This window comes from Protopterus annectens, chromosome 6.part0 (assembly GCF_019279795.1).
Source record: "Protopterus annectens isolate FY-2018-M chromosome 6.part0, PAN1.0, whole genome shotgun sequence".
Taxonomy (NCBI): domain Eukaryota; kingdom Metazoa; phylum Chordata; order Ceratodontiformes; family Protopteridae; genus Protopterus; species Protopterus annectens.
In genome coordinates this window covers 1,163,947,909-1,163,964,710 of record NC_056737.1, presented here as the reverse complement: position 1 = coordinate 1,163,964,710, position 16,802 = coordinate 1,163,947,909, and positions in this window count along the sequence as shown.

Sequence of the window (16,802 nt, the reverse complement as noted above, 5' to 3'; positions counted from 1 at the left end):
TCTTTTAGTGTTTTCAAGGCAAAAGGAGGAGAGGGACCATAAGAAGCTTGCCACGTCTTTTTTCCACATTTCACATGCATGCAGGGAAACCTATGGGAAATAAACCATAAAACATCTTTTGGACCAAATTTTAAAGACAACCTTCATTGTACCGTTCGCAGAAACCTATGGGAAATCTAGTGTCCGTTGATCTACCTTATTGTTGTCCAAATCTATAACTAGCTATAAGGAGGCAAATCTACATATAAATAACTGGGAGAGCAAATGTTACATATTTAATTATTAACTTAGTATACAACTGTGATATCACAAGACAACTTGCAACATCAAACCTCTAGAGGATTGCAGCCCACATGAGAAAGATGCTGACACAACTTATGGTTGTAGCATTGTCACAAATCACATCCTGATGCTGCACATAGTATGCTAGTGACACCTGACACCTGGAAATTTTTTTCAGACCACTGCAAGAACATTGTTAACAGTAAAGACCATGGAAATCATTCATTCATAGGAGCAGTGCATACATGTATGTGGTATAATATAACTGTATGCAGTATATGTACAGTCCTCAGTTATTCTATACATAATGGGGTGCACAGAATAATTACTGCACACATAGGCTCAGGACAGTTAAATGAGGTAGTACAGGGAGACAGCATGCAGGCTTTACAGGTTACTGCTGTATTGTCCTCTTTGTTTTAGTATATGCACTTGCTGACACTCCTTACCCACGAGGGATGTCAGGTTGGTTAACTTATTCAGGCTCAAACCCTGTACCTTGAATATAGGACCCTAGACCCTGTACCTTGAATATAGGACATTGGAGCCTGAATCTTTTACACCCACTGCTAAACTGTCATCAGCAAGGACTGTTAAGTTTCAGACCATTTTCAAAAAATGTTGAGTTTCAGTGCATTTTTAAAGAATGTTAAGTTCCAGTGCATTTTGGACTGTAGAACTTCCATGCATTTTCAAAGAATGTTGACTTTCTGTGCATTTTCAAGGAATATTGACTTTCAATGGAAGATAAATTAACTATTCCTCATTCTAAGTCTGTTTTCAATGTGTAACAGTTTCGTTTAGCAAATGGCCATTGTCAGTGTTAATGCTACAGGCTTTAAAAGTAGTGTTAGTAGCACAACATGTAGCATAGTTGCCTTTGGTGCAGATGGCTGGTGGTTCTCCTCCCACACTATGTACATGGAGTGCTGATATTGCAGTGGGGATGTAGTGCTGCACTTTTGCGTGTGTCCTCCTTTATATGAGATGCCTAGTAACTATGACCCTGTTGCTGGTTTGACAGCCATTCCCTACTGTAATATCACCACCTTACCAATTTTGTTTAAATGTAACATGGGCAGTTTATTCTTCAAGGGCAGCAGGCATTGAATTTGTACATGAAACATACTGAAATGTAAAGTTGTTTTCCAGCATCAACCGGTTCATTAGTTATAGATCTCTTCAATGTGGAATTATTCAGATGAATTTTGCTTCTGCAGAGATTGTGTATATTGACTGATGTTGGAGGATGGTAATGACAGAAGTTTGAGTGGCCTTTTATGGTTGAAATGTTCGGTAATGGGTACTTTTCTCATTATTGGTTCATACTTATTGTTTCATTGCTTACCGGAATAATGTTCAAACCCACAAATTTGAAACACACTCTAACAAGTGATGCTGTATTGTACAAGGCATACATTTTAATACAATCAGGATGTGCATCAAAGAATACATGCATGCATGCATGGCCCAAAAAATGTGTGCAAGAGGCTTATGGTTTGAAAACAGCCCAAAGGTAAACAATCTTTCATTGGCCAGATGCATTTTCTCTGAATGTGGGTTTCAATGTTGTTTCAGGTGTAGAGAACCTTACTGTTTATGCTAAGTCTGTTTTCATTGTGAGACCATACTGTTTTGTTTAACAAATGGCTATCAGTGTTTGTGCTATAAAATTTGAAATAAAAGTTTTAAATATCTCTAATCATTGTAGAAGTAAAGAGGAAAATAGTCTGCACACTGACATGTGTGAACAATGTTTATAGTAAATGGGGAGCTATAGCCAAGGGGAGAAATAGCCAAGTTATGGGACACTGGAATGGCGGGGGGGGGGGCTGATCCACTACCCTGCCTAGGGCCCCATTTGACCATAGTCTCCCACCCCTCCCCCCTCCTTGTTCTTGTTGTGGTATTAATCTTGGTGGTTTTGGAATTACCCGCCCCCTGCTGTAAATCTGTTTTTGGACACTCCTACTGGGCCCATCTCATTTGCTCACTCAGCTGAGTACAGTGAGATCATATTTTGATTTCAGACACTCCTACCAGTCCCATCTCCTCTGCTGTGTACAGAGAGAGCACTTGGGAAGGACATCCCCTATAGCATTTTAATCTGCTCTGTTCCCTCCCTCTCTACAAAAAAAAAAAAAAAATAGTTATACTTTCTTGAGCTCTTCTTGCATAACTGTCTTCTACCTTAATACCTTAATTTGCTGTTCTGTGTGCTTTTAAGTGTTCAAGTGCTCTTATTTGATTTTTCATAAACTTGTTTTTGTCATTTTTAAGTTATCTGCATTTATTTAAACTGTATTTGCCTTAATATTGCTACACACTCAAATGTGCTAGAGTGTACTGCATGTAAAGTGTGTTTGCTACTGTCATTAGCTCATTCTTTCTAATACAGAGAGAACATTTTGAGAAAGCCAACCCACTTAACTAAAAAAAAAAAAATATATATATATATATATATATATATATATATATATATATATATATATATAAATTCCAAGCTTGTTTTCTGCCTTTCCTGTAACTAATCTAAAACAGATACAGATTTGCTGTATCCAGGACTATTTGTAAGCTTGTGTGCCCCAAGCCTTTCTGTGTTGGAGGGAAGCCTTCTAGCTTATCAGTGGGAGCGGTAAGCACTAGGAAGCCTATCTACCACAAGAGTGGTTTCTGGCCCAGAAATTGTAGTTTATTGGCCATTTGGGCAGTTTTTCCATCTCTTTCAACTTTCTGGTTTAAAAGCCTGCATTTGCGCTTGCTTCCCACCTTCCCTGTAACTAGTTTAGTCCAGATACAGATTTGCTGTATCCAGGAATGTTTGTAAGCTCCTGTGCCCCCAAGCCTTTCTGTGTTGGAGGGAAGCCTTCTAGCTTATCAGTGGGAGTGGTAAGCACTAAGTAGCCTATTTATAACAAGATCCAGATACAGATTCTTAGTTTTAGCACTTTTATTTGCTTATCCATGCTCAGCACTTGTTCAGAACTTGTTGTAAGCACTAAATAAACTACAAATTACTACAGCACTCACCCTTCCTCATTACCTAGAGGAAAACAGTTTTGGTACTTACTTTCCTCACTTGCTAATAAAAAAACAGCTCTTGTACTCACTTTCCTCACTTGTCTCGAAGAAAATATGTTTTTATTCAGTCATGTCCAAGGGTCAGCTCCCAGTGTTCTCTCCTGTCTATCTGATGAATCTGGGCATCTTGGGGCAATGTAGCAATTGCCTCATTTACACAGACAACCCACTCCTCCTACCACCCAACACAACAACCTGTGAGAGATACACTTATCTAGCCAAACTGGAGGTAAAGCTCTCTACAACCAAGACTGAACTTGATAGTCAAGAGGAGAAGGTAAACACTTGCACCACACCACACTCATCACATAGTCCCACTAAACGTACACCACCAAAATCCACACATAGAAACACAAAAACATTTGCGGAGGCTCTCAATAATAATCTACTCAAGGAATAAAGACCTCCAAAGGAAAAACGCAAGCAATTTCCCACCACCAACACAACCCAAATTAAACATTTCAACTACCCCACCATTAACTGGGAAAACTACTCATGTACCAACTCCTTCGCTCAGCGCTTTCTGGAATTCATAAATTCCAATGCCCTGGATCAACTTGTCCACACCCCCACCAGGGACAACAATATCCTAGACCTAGTCATTACCAACATGAGTGACCGGTGTTCCACACCTGAAGTCAACTCCTTGTTGGTCAGATCCTACCATAAGCTAATCACCCTAGATATCCACATCCCGCCCCCATTAAGGAAACCACGGTAAAAAATTTCTCCAACGCCAACTTCTGCTTCTTAAGACAGAAGTAGTGAACTTCATGACACCCATGCAGATGGACAATACAGTTACGACTGCTGAATCCTACACAAATGCACTCTATAAGCACTTACACAAATGCATGGATTGTGCTATCCCAAACAGAACTAAGACGCTATCCTCCAAAAAAAGGAAGCCAATCTAGTGGTCCCCTGCCATAAACAAAGTCTACAAAAGAAGGAAGAAATTGTTGCAAAAGAGAGTAAAATCCCATGAGTGGAGGAGCTCCCTGGTCAGCCTCAGCAAGAAGCTGAGATCCCTTATAAGATCCTGCAAAGCTAGCTATGAAAACAAGACTACCACTGATTCTAAGGACAACCACAAAGCAATCTATAGCTATGTCAAGAATCTCAATGGCAACACCCAGATCTGCTCTGAGTTACAGCACAATGGCACAAAAATTACAGAACCAACTGATATTGCCAACATCCTGGCAGATAGGTTCAGTGCTAACTTTACCCCTCTCTCACCCCCTAAAGGGCCCATATCTATACAGGAAGAATGCAGAGTCCCTGTAATCACAACTTCACAAGTAAAAGCAGCACTCTCTAAAGGCAAAAACACAACATCCATGGGACCAGACAACATCCCAGGCTGCGTTTTACACGAACTTCAGAATGAACTGGCTCCCCACCTAAGCACCATGTTCAATCATAGCCTCACATCAGGCTTTGTGCCCACTGAATGGTGCACAGCAACAGTTATCCCACTCCACAAAGGGGGAGCCACCACTGATCCTGGGAACTATCGCCCTATTAGCCTGATGAGCCTGGTCTGCAAGGCCATGGAACATATCATCATGGAATTCATAAACAAACACATTGGTAACCTCCAAACTCTGGACCCAACCCAGTTCAGGTTTGTGAAAGGCAGATCTTGTCTCCTGAACCTGGTCGACTTCTTTGAGGCAGTCACCAAAGCCGTAGATGAAGGTAAGGTGGTTCACACAGCCTATCTTGACCTCGCCAAGGCTTTCAACACCATCCCATATTCTAGAATTATAGCTAAACTCACTAAACTAGGTATAAATCCCTATGTCACAAGATGGGTTGCCAACTGGCTCACTGACAGAACCCACACTGTAAAAGTTGCAGAGAGGGGTAAAGTTGGCACTGAATCTGTCGGTCAGTATATTGGCAATATCTGTTGGCTCAGTATAGGAGGTACCCTTGTGCTGTAGCTCAGAGAAAATCTGGGTATTGCCGTGGAGATTCTTTACATAACTATAGAAGGCCTTCTGGTTCTCTTTACTGTCTGCTGCAATTCTGTTTTCATAGCTAGCTTTAGAGGATTTGATGAGGCATCTCAACTTTTTTTTTTGAGGCTGATAAGAGAATTTTTCCAGTCTTGGGACTTCACCTTATTCCACATCAGTTTCATCCTTCTGTTGTAGAGTTTGTTTATGGCAGGGAACCACTGGATTGGCTTCCTTTTTTTGGAGGACAGCGTCTTGGTTCTATTGGGTATGGCGAGATCCATGCATTTGTGTACGTGTTTGTGCAGTGTATTGGTGTATGATTCAGTGCTCATGCAGCTCTTCTCCACTTGCATGTGTGCTGTGAAGTTAGCCACCTCTGTTTTTAGGAGCCCAAAGTTAGCTTTGGAGAAGTTTTTCATAGTGGTTACCTTTGCTGGGGTGGTGGGAGGGATGTGGATTTCCAAGGTGATTAGTTTGTGGTCAGATCTAACCAGGGAGGAGTTGACTATTGGTGTAGAGCAATGGTCGTCCATGTTAGTAACGACCAGGTCAAGGATGTTGCTACCTCTAGTGGGGGTAAGAATGAGCTGGTCCATCCAGGGCATTGGAGTTAATGAATTCCAGGAAATGTTGCTCAAGTGTATTGGTACATGAGTAGTTTTCCCAGTTGATGGAGGGGTAGTTGAAGTCACTCAGTATGAGAGTGTTAGGTTCGATCCTAATATTCTCCAGGGTGCTTAGGAACATGGAGTGTGAGTCTTGGGACATGGTTGGGGACCTATAACAGGCTATGACCTGAATCACTGTCTTGCCCAATGTTAGCTGCACCTGAAGTATCTTTGATGCGTTATGTTGGGCTACTGGTCTGGAGGTGTGGGCATCCTTTATGAATATGGAAACACCACTGCCTTTGGAGCTTTGGTCCAAGTTCTGGGGCCGAATGTTGTGGAATGAGTTATAGCCTGGCAGTGCAGGGGTGTTTTCTGCTGCTTTGAACCAGGTCTCTGTTACAGCACAAATGTCATTGTTCTTCATTTTAAGGAATACTTTGAGCGAGTGCATTTTGAGATTTAGACTTCTAGCATTGAGCAGCATAACTCTCAGATTGCATTTGTTTATAGCTGTTAATGGTGGTAATTTGGTCTTTGGAACACCACCTAAAAAAGGCACTATAGGGGTGTCAAGAGCCTTGGCCAGTATCTGGAAGTCCAGGGGTGACAGATGCAGGCCATCTCCGGCAAAACATCGAGGTCTATCAATCATGTCATCCCAGGCAGACAGATACTGGATCCCCTTAGAATGACACTAGAAATTTCACCAATTGTTGAAATCAATCATTTTCTGCTTGTACTGTGGTACAAGCACACAAGGCGTTATTCACTTGTACCTCAGTGCAGCCAGAGTGAAAAAGAGGGACAAAAATGATATCCTGACTGCTTTTATTAAAAGCACAGTGCTTTCATAACATTAAAGAATGTAACGTCTTCAGAGTAATACCATACGTTTATCAATTAGCACTTTTAAAAACTCCTTTTTAGAAATTGTGTGATAATTGCCTACCAACAAGAATCTACATTAGTCACTAAGCATTCCACGAATTAAAAAGATACAAAACATTTTAAAATCTGTTATAGTATATCCAAAAACATGTAACGATCGTATAAAATTCAGTGGCCACCATTTTATACTGGGCTCATAATTTCATAGCCTGATCAATTAAAATACTTTTAATACTTATTAATTCATTCAGTCCCAAAGTTTTATTTGCATCAAAACATAGTTCATAGATTCATGAGTAAGTACCAGGCTAGCTGATCTTGTAGGCCATTGTAAGCCTGACCAGTTTCTCTTTTTGTGCTCAAAATAACCTGTCCCATTTGGTTATAGATTGGCCCTACCCGTCCCATGGTTGGTAATTATATATTATCTCTAATGAGAATAACAGGCATCATACCATAAATAATGTGTCATATAACTTTTCTTTCTACTATGAAATTGTCTCAACTTTCCCCATTTCATCAATAAAAGCATTTACTAATACCCAAAATAAACATTTCTTGAAAAACCATGGCATTACTTTGCATGTCTATACAAAGCATTCTTGCTGCTAAAAGGTTTACTACAGTCGGTGTGCTCATATATTCTTTTATATAATTCAGATTCTGTCTTTTTGACATAAAATACAAAACAGGTCACACAAGTAGCTAAATAAACTACTAATTTACAATTACAATTGTACTAGACAGATTATATATATTTCTCAACTTCCAGTCCAGTCCCCACATTTTTATCATTGATATATTAACATTGATGACAACAGCCACATTTAATGGTCAAAGTACTACTGCTAAATGTACCTAAGCCATAATATTGTTGGCTTGTTCCAAAACTCCTTTTATATTACAGTCACACTTAAAATCAAATGTAGGTTTCCCCCTGCTAATTGAATAATATTGTCAAAACAGTGGAAAACCTTCCAATTCTTTTTCACAAGCTCTAAAATATGAAAGGTATCGAAGTAAAAAGTAATAGTTATAGCCTGATGGTATTTGTTGCTAATCTCCCAATTTATCAGGATGTATTTGCACTGTGGATCTAATAATGGCAAACATTTGGTTTTCCTGCATTGTATAATTTTGCTTTTAACTGTATTAATTAGCCATAAATGGTATTCTCTTCCTAAAAATAAATGTACGTGTATGTCCACATCGTGACCAAATATATCACCATTTCTCACCAGTCTGGACAAATTTACCATCTGTCCTTTAATTAGAGTACATTTTTGTTTGAAGGGAGGACAACTTGTTAAGTATAAATATCCATTAGGAAATGTATCCTTCTTAAATATTTTGGACTCAAATTTCTTCTCTGAACATTTTTTCGATATTTTTACATCCAAACATTTGATGTTATCCATGGATGCATTGAATGTAAATTTTAAAAAATGATGTGGCGTTATTTAAATAATTTATTAATTAAACTATCAAGTTCACTTAAACATTCATTCTACAACAAAAATGTCATCCAAGAAACATAAATACAAAGTGCATTTCTCTGAATAATTAGATTTAAATACATATTGATATTCCAACAAGATTAATACAATGTTAGCGCAATTGGAAACACAAGCTGCTCCCACAACAACGCCACTTACCTGGTGGAAAAATTCTCTTTTGAGAACGATTTAATTACATTCATGTACAAGTTTCAATAATTGTTCAATCATCTTAAGACTCAAATTGGAATAATAAGCATCTTGTAACAACACATCAATAAGCCAGATTCTTATTAGTTAACATTTATCACATGATATTTAAAAATATTAGTTGCTAATTGTATGGTGTTAATCTAAAAATATTACAAGGTTTAATGTTATGAAAGTGTTGTCTTTTTGGCAAAAGCATTCAGGATATCATTTTTTTTATGTCCCTCTTTTTCAGTCTGGCTGGATTGAGGTGTAAGTGAATAATGTCTTGTGTGGTTATAAGTTTTTTTGGCAGAAATTCTCTATCCATCTTGCTTGCTTACAATCTTGGTTGTGGTTATTGGTTTCAGTCTTGCCAGAGGCCTGACAGCATTAGGGGCTGAGCTATTTACTAGTTATTAAATAGGAACACTGTGGTATTCTCAATATGCACATGATTCACAAGTGCATACTGGGTGTCATCACTGCATGGCATTCTTTCAGTGCATACAATTCTGACAAGCTACCTGCATCAGATGAAGATGCCTGGCAGTCAAAGGATTAGAGGATCATGGGGCATTACTAGGCTATTGACCTTCACAGGCCTGTCTAAGTCTAGCTATGCTTCTCAAAAATATTAGACAGATTTTAGTCCCTTAGGTTTGTGGAGGTAAATATAACTCAGGTATGAGTGAGCGGACATTTTCAAGACATCTGTCTCTAATAGAGATATAGGTGTCAGACAAGGGGTAAACTTACAATTTTCCATCCAGTGATCCAAGCTGCACTGGAATAGGTAAATGGAAGAACTCTGTTTCTCTTGGATGGGAAGTCTGTTTGACAGAAGTGGCAGTATCTGAGACACATACCTGTCCCTCCAGCATGTCTTATTTATGTTGCAAATGAGGTTTGGATCCTTGAATTGGGTATTTCAGGTGCTATTTGTTATGTGGATGTGCAACATGTTATTTAAGGTTGGATCAGAGGATGCTCTCCAAGTCAAATACAGATTGCCTCTCAGTACTCTGTACAGGACAGAGTATATGGATAAAGCTTTGAGACCACCCACATTGGGCATGTTGCTTACACCATGTATTCTTTTTGTAAGGAACCTCTGTGGACATTCCAGTTGTTGTATATGACCAGGACATGTTGCATATACAATGTATTCTTTTCATAAGGAACCTTTATAGACACTCCAGCTGTTGTATATGGCTGGTCAGGTACATGTTAAAGGGGGCATTGTGTTCTATGACTGGTCTAGTGAGGGCCGTGTGCAGCGGATCAACAACATGTTTGAACCTAGATACCATACCTTTGTTTATAAGCTGTGCAACATAAAAACAAAAAAAAAGACTTCCTTACTACAGGAGATACATGATGGTCAATGGCCAGGTTACTGTTGCATTTTTTGCCAAATACCTGACCACTGAATCTACTCTCAGTGGTGTATTATCAATGTGGCAAATTGTGGGGGAGTCAAACTTTCCAAAAGAAGCTATTATCATGTCTGTTTCCTCCCCCTATCTTTTCTGAACAAGGCCAACCATTATGCCAATTTTTACAGAGAACTGGAGGACCTACCAGATGATGGATTACATGTGTCTGGATAGCAACAATGTGAGGGAGTTGTGGGTAAATAAAGTCAGACATAAGCAGCCACAGTGTGCAGAGGTGGGTGCTGGTGGCAGTAGAACAAACAGCCCCAAAATGTTATTTCATAAATTAAGAGCTATCTTGTGTGTATCTAGGAAAAAGAAATGCTCCGTAAAGAAAGTCTTTGTTTAATTTCTTTATTATGCCTTGAGAAAAGGTTAAAATGTCAAATCATTTTTTGTGTCATTAGGAAAAACTAAAAATTATTCATAAAGACATAGTTTTAATACCTGATACTCCAGCAGAGACAGAAGTAGAATTAACAGGCCTTAATATTATACTGTTATCTGATACGTGTCTAAAATGATATGCTACTGGGTGAGGGGGTGTTGTATATTGGCTTTTCTGGGAATGTTCTAGTATAATTATAGTTACGTCTTCCTACTTTCTCTTATTTTTGATGACATTTCAGTATATATCTTTCTACTTTCTAATTTAATGGGGCAGAGAACTGTGCCAGCCTTTCTGTTTTGGAATAAAGCTATACTAGTATCAAAGACATTTTATTACATTTTGACTTGTGATTCTCTTTTCATTTTTGTAAGAAGCTATAAAATATCTTGGAGGCATTTTTTAAGTCTCATTTAGTATGCAGGTTCTAAAAATGGAAACTGGTTAATGTAACATGATATGTGGATGCCATTGCCCTATGAAAATGAAACAATAAAGTATGCGAATCCTCAAAACATGGCGTTGCATTGGCTGGACACAGAACTGATTAAGGAAAGTTAAAGTATATAATAAGGCAGGTATTTGTATATTTTAGAGCTAGTGCTACTAAACATAATTTTGTGACTATTATTTATTATTAAAATATGTATTATACTTCTATTGCAAACTAAGAACAATAAGACTAAATTCAGACTGGCTGTTAATAAATACCTTTGCCCTCAATATAGAATAGTTCTGAAAGATGAGCTACAGGATTGCTTAAAATGGGATTTGTCTGAATTATCTCAACAGGAGATGTTAGAATGTATTCCCTGGGATTCATTAACAATTGTGTAGAGACTGTGCTATGCCTACATTATACAAGCGAGTTAGTGTGATGAGTAGCAGCGCTAATCGAATATGCATGCTCATCATCCCTATACCTTTGCAAGCACCTTTTTGCGGCCAGCAGTAATGTTCCCAGCCAAAGAAACATGCTTGTAAGCACAAGCACAGAATGTAAACGAAACGGCTCACATATAGGCAAAGCTCACATACAAGCATGTGCACAGAATGTAAACAAAATGGCGTGCATATAGCCAATGCTCACATACAAGCATGCACACAGAATGTAAACAAAATGGTGTGCATATAGCCAATGCAAACATACAAGCATGCACTGTAGCCAGATGTATTAAGGGCAAGCACAGGGAAAGAATACAGAATGAGGGAAAGTGAAATGGGGGAACTGTATACTAAATTGTGTTCTACTGCGTAATTAATTAATGTTGTAGTGGAAATGTTTAAAATATACCCATGTACCACAGGCAAATCTGACAAAAGTGTACAAGGAGCATTTCTGACATAAATCCTGCAATACTGATGGAATGATAATTAATAAAGTCTATGACAATCCTGCAGTTATGTACATAAATAAAAATAGACGTGCTAATAAAGGATGTGAAAGGAACATAAAGCTGAAGTGTAACAAATGGGAATGAAAATGTGATATACATGTGATATACATGTGATATGCATGTGATATACATGTTATATGCATGTTATATACATGTGATATGCATGTTATATGCATGTTATATGCATGTTAACTAAATGTTGAGTTGAGATAACAGTTAGCAAGAGTGAATGCATAGACAGAAGTTATAACATATGAGATGTATATAGGGAATTTATATATGCAAGCTAACCCCACTGCTGTATTTTCCACCTCAACATGTATACACAAGAACAAAAGCACTTTACAGGTGTATTGTCAGGTATGTCAGAAATGGGCACGTTTTTGCAAAGAAATGACAGTGGCACCCATAGGAAAGGAGTTCATCACCTATGAGCATGTAATAGACAAGCAAGTGTTGCATAGGTATTTTAATGCAAAAGGTAATCTAATAACACAAAACATACATAAGTGACAAATGACAAGGCAGTGTGGATGACACATCATGAGTCCAGTTTTGCCACTGATGATTTGCAAACATCTCTGACATTGTAATACTGGGCATGTTCACATGGAGTTGCAGGGAATAGTAACACAACAGCAATTCAACAGCAGTAACTCAATAGAAAGTATTATAACAGAGGACCAATCACAGTTTCTGATAGACTGGCAGCATGCCATACAGTAGGAAACATTTATAGAATCACCCATCTGCTGTATAGTGTGAAAAAACAATTGCAATATTAAAGACATGTCCGGATAAAGACCTGCATGCAGAACATAAATATCTTGTGAACAGGTAATCCATTTGAGCAAAGAATGACATAAGGAACATTCACATCATATCATTTTCATATCATTTTCAAACACATGCCAGGACAGATATTAGAGAGATGCATAACTATCATGGTCACCACAGAAATATTTGTGTCGATCATGTCATGAATAGCACCCTTGAAGGCCTTACAGCACTTTCCTATCATATAAGGTGTATGGATGACCCACCTTCTAGGAAAAGCCTTTAAATAGGTGTCCATCTGAGTGTGCCATAGATCTTGTCTGTGTGTAAGTGCAATAGATTCAAACCCCAGCATATTATACAGGGGTCTCTTAAGACCTCTGTATTGACTGCATGCGCCACTTCAGGTAGCAACAGAGCCTATCACAAATAACTAAGTGAATGTGTGCATTAAGACAGGATTTATGAATGTTATATGAACAATTGCATTTATTTAGAATGCTGGGAAATGAGCCACACATCTTACTGTCCATACAACAGTGAGCATTACAATATAACTGCTTCTTTGACAAGGAAACTCTTTCCATCATGTAGAACACACAGTGTCACAGAATTGAACCCCAGTCTATCTGTGTAGGTATGGCATACAAGTTGGTACTCAATGCACGTGCCACAGGAGCACTCACAGCACGATAAATGACAAACACCAAATAACCATTTCACTGCCATGCAATCACAACCTATGATGATATATCATAACAATAACTACATGCAATAGTTTTTATGTAATGTCAGTGCAGTCATATAATGTTACCCCTTTCAGGATTTGAACAGCAAAGTATATGAGTCTATTGACTAATGATATGTGGATGAACCACATGTACCACAGTGGAAGTCTTAACACTATTATGATGATCCACATGTGATGAAAGGGATGAGGATGCCCCTCCCACTGTAAATGGATACATTGTAACTGTACTGGATGTCATTCATGCATTACAGTATAAGGCCCAACAATGTTAACAGGCACTGAATGTAGATGTTGAACACATGAGCTTTTGGTAACAGAAAATACATGGTATTGTACAGGATGAATGCATCATAGTAGGTGTCACTACAATTGTACGATATGTTACTATGTGAAGATATTACATCATGTTATTGATATAAAGGAGCTCTGTGCCTGTAGTTGCTGTTTTAAGTCAGCAACAGGCAGCATATCATCTCATTCCCTTGTGCCAGTGGGTAATGTATCCTACATATGTTATGTAAGGAAAATGTAATCACATGTCATCATTACTCTGAAGAAAAGCATTGCTATTTGACAAATTATCAGAGCTTTTGTGTAAGAGGGAATCAACATTGATATGTATATAAAGCAAATGAGATTGACAACACTGGTGATGATATGTACAGTCATTTCAAGACTGACACAACATTGTCCGAGCAGTAATGGCTAGATCTGAACTTACTACCCAAGACTGTAAGCTAGACATTAGTGCCTGAATCACAAGAGCCACATGACATGTTGAGGTAAAACTGGGAGAGTGCACAGTTAAATGGATGACATCACAACTATTTATTAGCTGCATATTTATACTAAAATGTGGTCAAAGTGCACTATAACACTGTACAGTGGGCCTATGTTTGGCTACCATATTGTAAAATAAGTGAACCGTGAAACAGTGAAATGCAAACAGCGAACAGGAAAATCAGTGAACTAGGAAATCTTCAAAAAAAACACATCAAATGGCCATAGTCGGCCAACAACCAGGAAGTAATGTAATACATAAGGTAAGTGAAGGGAAACATTTTAAATATTCCTTTTTCACCACTGTAGTGTGATCTCAGAGTTGGTATATATAGTTGGGCTTTGGGGGTGAAGGGGGCACAGCCCACCACCTTGGCTAGTTGTGTGTGCAATTTTGGCCGACTATGGCCATTCAGTGTGTTTTTTTCATTGATTTTCTAGTTCGCTGATTTTCCTGTTCATTGTATATGTTTCACTGTTTCGCAGTTCACTTATTTTACAATTCAGCAGCCAAACACAGACCACTGTACAGCTACACATTGTATATGTCTTTGAAGAATAGTATACACAGTATGGGGATGAAACACACTCACAGCTGACTTAAAACATTCTACATATGTAGTTACACAATGTACAAAACACAATATCAAAGTCACACAACACAGGAGAACTTGCACTCCAAATGTGAGATATTGCATGTATGTTAGCATTATGTAATCCTTGTGTGGACAAAAGGTTAGCTTCCCTGTGGTGGCTAGGATTTGCTAGTGTCACATAGTGCCACTGTAATTCAGTCTCATAATTAGAAGTGCACATAAAGATGGCTGTGAGGTGGTCAGCAGTATATGACAGTAATCTCAGTCATACTATTTAACCAGGGATAGACTGCACCTACCTGTCTAGTTACACCATCTATCAGCACATTATCTGTAGCCAGCACCACAGGAGAATGCTGAGTACAAGTAATACTTTAAACAAGCGAACTGAGTCAACATCAGTCTGAAATCATGATCATTTTCTGACAAAAGTAATACAAACATACAAATGTTGAGCAACATAAAACTATAATTATTTGATTTTGTCTTTTTTTATTCTACTCTTTGAGCGCAGTATTGCTATGCTGAGTTGCATTCCTGTTGGTAAAGTATTAGCAGGTGTATAATCATAGCTTCAAGTGTTGAACGTGAATGGAAATTAGCAACCTATGTTGTTCTGTGCCGACTTCACACAAAGATCAGTAGAAAACAGGCTTTACAATAGATATCAGGTACATTAATATAACAGCGGGATAATGATGTGTTAAATAAAGCTGTAACCAACATTTACATCCACAGGATTCACACAATTCATTCTGAAATATTTTTTCATATGTTTTCAAACATTTACAGCATGCCAAGAAAAAGCATTTATACCCGTGTATTATCTAAGCACACCATGTAGAAAGTCATAACTGTGAGAGTTATTATTTCACAGTAGATTTCAGCAAACATTAATGTATGTATTCATCTTCATTACCCTATTGACCACTGTAATCTGTACATCTAACTCTATCTTATTCAAAAGTGCATTAAATTGAGTAAACATAGCTTAGCACAGTGGCGCAAAGTGCAACAGAGTATCGTGTATGAAGGCAATGCAATCACAAGATAGTGCCATAAGCTGTGTACTTCCATTTAGCCTTAGTTGCAGTTGTTGCCCTGTGCGGCTACGCCAGACATTGCGCAAATGCAGAGGTGGAAGAATAATGATACAGTAGGGTGAAGATACATCGGCAAGGTGAGATGGAGGAGGGAACAATGTAGGTTATGACAAAAGAAGGATAATAGTAGCTCGTAATAATATGCAACCAACAGGCGCACATAAATTAAAATCTATATTACAAGCTCGAAAGCTTAAAAAAGCAAACGTTCTTTTATAGAACTGAAAACACTGACACCAGTAAAGAGCGAATACACGGAACAGCAATTTTTTTCCCAGGGAAAAAAAATCGCTGCTCCACAAAAAAGAAAAAAAAAAATGCAAACACAAAATAAAGTGGGGGACTTTGCCCCCCACACCCCCTACTTAAATATGCAAACTCTGAGATTGCACCATAGTGGAGGAAATGGCAAAGTCCTGAAAATGGCCCAGTGTTTTATTTTTCCCCTGGGAAAAAAAATCACTGTTCGGTGCCTTCGCTCTTTAGTGGTGTCGATGTTTACAGCTTGATAAAAGTACATTCGCTCGTAGCATAGACCCGTAAATTAGTGTATTAGAAACAGGCAGCTCATCACACCATAAAGAAATTACAACTTCACAGCCTTGAAATAACACAACTGAAGCACAATGACAACTTACTGAAGAAGAAGGAGTAAAGAGAGAGACAGATAGAGACTGTTATAGATTGAAATAGAAACAATATGTTCTGTGGGACATGTAGGAACATATACATAATGTTTTATTCTTAATTATTAAATCATCATTAATCTGACATGCTCTGTACAATAAAGTGATTGCTATAGGTACAAATAAGGGGCAGGAGATTGAAATAAACATAAATACCTAACCAGAATAAGGTTTACTTGATATGTCTCCCTGTTGGAGCTGCAATGTTCTTGAAAATGATGTCTTGCTGCACTGTTCAAATGCTATGTTAAGGATATGTTTTATAGGGAGAGAGATACAGATGCTGACAGTTAAATACATGACAGGAATATGAAATGTCATGGAATAATAAATTGGCGTACAGCTGTAATTGACATTATGCAAAAACA